Below are 3,858 nucleotides of genomic sequence, written 5' to 3'. Positions count from 1 at the left end.
CAGCGCCCCCTTGAAAAAAGTCAGAAAATTTGGTCCATATATTGAACAAACTTGCACGTATTAGTATGAAACTCGGTACACATATAGACCTCATCGGGCCGAACAACTTTCGTGCTCTAAGTTAAACACCACGCCAACAGGAAGTCAGCTATTAAGGGTTGTTTGAAAAACGCATGCTCTGGAATTTGATATACTCCTCCTAGACGATTAATCCGATCGCCACCAAACTCGGTCAGCATGAAGTCAAGACACTGATGATTAAAAATTGCCAGGGGATTTTTGATATCTCGAACGGTTTGTCCGTGGCGAGGCAACGAATTTATGGCGAGAAAAAGGAAACAGGAAATGTGTTATAACGTCTGCATACATATATTGATCTTTATGAAACTTCACGAGTGTGTTCGTTATAGGAGTCTGATCACATGGATGTGACTATTGTGAGTCAAAGTTATAGCGCCACCAACTGGCAGCAGGAAGTGTATCACTTTTTGAATTGCTTTGAGATCACCCTCTTATTTTTACCTGATTTGCTTCAAACTTCATCAGTGTAATGTCAATACACAGCAGATGTAGACATATGACAGGATTTTTGATATTTGAAATATTGTTGCCATGGCAACAGGTCAAACTGTAATAATATTCTTGAGTGTTTTTGAGGCTCTTAACATGCTTCAAATTGCATGAAACTCGACACACACATCAATATTGTCAACCAGTAGACATGGACAAAGCCATAGAAATGGGTCTGGTGGAGGGGCTCAGTAGCGCCACCTTTTGACAAAAGTGGGGGGTTAGTTTTTCCTACAGTCACCAAACTCGGTACACATATTGTTCTCATCAAGCCGGACAATTTTCTAATTTACATTCATTAGCTCCGACCAACAGGAAGTCAGCTATTTTGGTTTGAATGTTAATTTTTTGAAAAAACAGGCTATGAATTTTATACTACTGCTCCTACAGGGTTTATCCAATTTACACCAAGCTTTTTTTAACTTGTTGCTAACACATTGAAGTTGTTTAATTGCAAACGGATTTTGGATATCTCAAACGGTTTGGCCGTGGCGAGGCAACGAATTTATGGCAAGAAAAGGGAAACAAAGTGTTATAACTTCTGCATACATTAATTGATTTTGATGAAACTTCGGCTTAGTCTTCGTTGTACAAGGCTGATCACATGGATGTGACTATTGTGATTCAAAGTCATAGCGCCACCAACTGGAAGCAGAAAATGTGTCACTTTCAGCATACATTGAGATCACCCTCTTATTTTTACCTGATTTGCTTCAAAATTCATCAGAATAATGTTAAAACTTGGCACATGTAATCCTTTGAAAATGGGCAGGGAGGAGGGGCTCTATAGCGGCACCTTGTAGTGCAGTAAATGTGGAGTGAATTTGACATAGTCCTTTGATGTTTAACCGTTTTAAGTGCCTATTGCCCGCTGTGCACAGTTGCCCTGAAGCCACCGGGGTGGCGGTGCCACCGGGCTTGGGCCCGCCATCGCTGCTCGCAGCTATATTTTCTTTTATTTTTTTATTTTTATTTTTTTTCTTTTTTTTCCGTCTTCCGGGGCTTTTTGGGGGCCTTAACATGCTCAAAAACTCTTGAAAATTGGCACACACATTGGAATCCGCGGCCAACAGGGCCGGGCAGAAGCTGGTACCCGGGCGTGGCAGGGGGGCTCAACAGCGCCCCCTTGAAAAAGGTCTGAAAATTTGGTCCATATATTAAACACGCTTGCACGTATTAGTCTGAAACTCGGTACACATATAGACCTCATCGGGCCGAACAACTTTCGTGCTCTAAGTTAAACGTCACGCCAACAGGAAGTCAGCTATTAAGGGTTGTTTGAAAAACGCATGCTCTGGAATTTGATATACTCCTCCTAGACGATTAATCCGATCGCCACCAAACTCGGTCAGCATGAAGTCAAGACACTGATGATTAAAAATTGCCAGGGGATTTTTGATATCTCGAACGGTTTGTCCGTGGCGAGGCAACGAATTTATGGCGAGAAAAAGGAAACAGGAAATGTGTTATAACGTCTGCATACATATATTGATCTTTATGAAACTTCACGAGTGTGTTCGTTATAGGAGTCTGATCACATGTATGTGACTATTGTGAGTCAAAGTTATAGCGCCACCAACTGGCAGCAGGAAGTGTATCACTTTTTGAAATGTTTTGAGATCACCCTCTTATTTTTACCTGATTTGCTTCAAACTTCATCAGTGTAATGTCAATACACAGCAGATGTAGACCTATGACAGGATTTTTGATATTTGAAATATTGTTGCCATGGCAACAGGTCAAACTGTAATAATATTCTTGAGTGTTTTTGAGGCTCTTAACATGCTTCAAATTGCATGAAACTCGACACACACATCAATATTGTCAACCAGTAGACATGGACAAAGCCATAGAAATGGGCGTGGTGGAGGGGCTCAGTAGCGCCACCTTTTGACAAAAGTGGGGGGGTTTGTTTTTCCTACAGTCACCAAACTTGGTACACATATTGTTCTCATCAAGCCGGACAATTTTCTCATTTACATTCATTAGCTCCGACCAACAGGAAGTCAGCTATTTTGGTTTGAATGTTAATTTTTTGAAAAAACAGGCTATGAATTTTATACTACTACTCCTACAGGGTTTATCCAATTTACACCAAGCTTTTTTTAACTTGTTGCTAACACATTGAAGTTGTTTAATTGCAAACGGATTTTGGATATCTCAAACGGTTTGGCCGTGGCGAGGCAACGAATTTATGGCAAGAAAAGGGAAACAAAGTGTTATAACTTCTGCATACATTAATTGATTTTGATGAAACTTCGGCTTAGTCTTCGTTGTACAAGGCTGATCACATGGATGTGACTATTGTGATTCAAAGTCATAGCGCCACCAACTGGAAGCAGAAAATGTGTCACTTTCAGCATACATTGAGATCACCCTCTTATTTTTACCTGATTTGCTTCAAAATTCATCAGAATAATGTTAAAACTTGGCACATGTAATCCTTTGAAAATGGGCAGGGAGGAGGGGCTCTATAGTGGCACCTTGTAGTGCAGTAAATGTGGAGTGAATTTGACATAGTCCTTTGATGTTTAACCGTTTTAAGTGCCTATTGCCCGCTGTGCACAGTTGCCCTGAAGCCACCGGGGTGGCGGTGCCACCGGGCTTGGGCCCGCCATCGCTGCTCGCAGCTATATTTTCAAATTGGAAAACAAACTATCAAAACGTACACGGACCCCCGTGCCAATGGCGCCCCTGGTTCCGTCGGTTGAAAGCCTATGCATTTTTCCCATAGACTTTTGGAAAATCGTAGAAAATAAGCTCTGTGTTTAACAAAGGGTTATGACACTTACACGTTTTGTCTATCAAGATAGATTTATAGATTTTGAAGCCTAAATAAAGTCGTCAGATATAAAAGGCTAACAGTAGGCTATAAACGGACTACAGCACACCATGGTCGCGGATCAACGTCGTCACCACCAAGCTTCCTCGGTCCGTGTACTTTTGCGTCCATTCGTTTTTCCTTTTTTAAACCAGAAATTAAATATGGAAAATGCGGTTTCTTTGTTTTTTATTTTAACATTGATGAATAGAATTAGCAGATACAAGCCAATTTTCTTTATGCAAGATTAATATTTTATTAAAAATAACATAAATGATATACAAGTTGTTATTTAATATGTAAAAATGCTAAATTTAATTTCCAGTGTTTTGTGTCATACACAGACGCTAAAGCGCCTTCTAGTGCCTTTTCCCCTGGCGTCAATAGAATGACTCGCTTCAAGAGCCAGCCTAAATGACATTGATTAATTTTCATTCATTAAATTACTATTATTATTATTTGTACAT

Source organism: Megalobrama amblycephala, linkage group LG14 (assembly GCF_018812025.1).
Source record: "Megalobrama amblycephala isolate DHTTF-2021 linkage group LG14, ASM1881202v1, whole genome shotgun sequence".
Lineage (NCBI taxonomy): Eukaryota > Metazoa > Chordata > Actinopteri > Cypriniformes > Xenocyprididae > Megalobrama > Megalobrama amblycephala.
The sequence above is the reverse complement of the archived record's forward strand: the minus strand, read 5'-3'. Positions refer to the sequence as shown.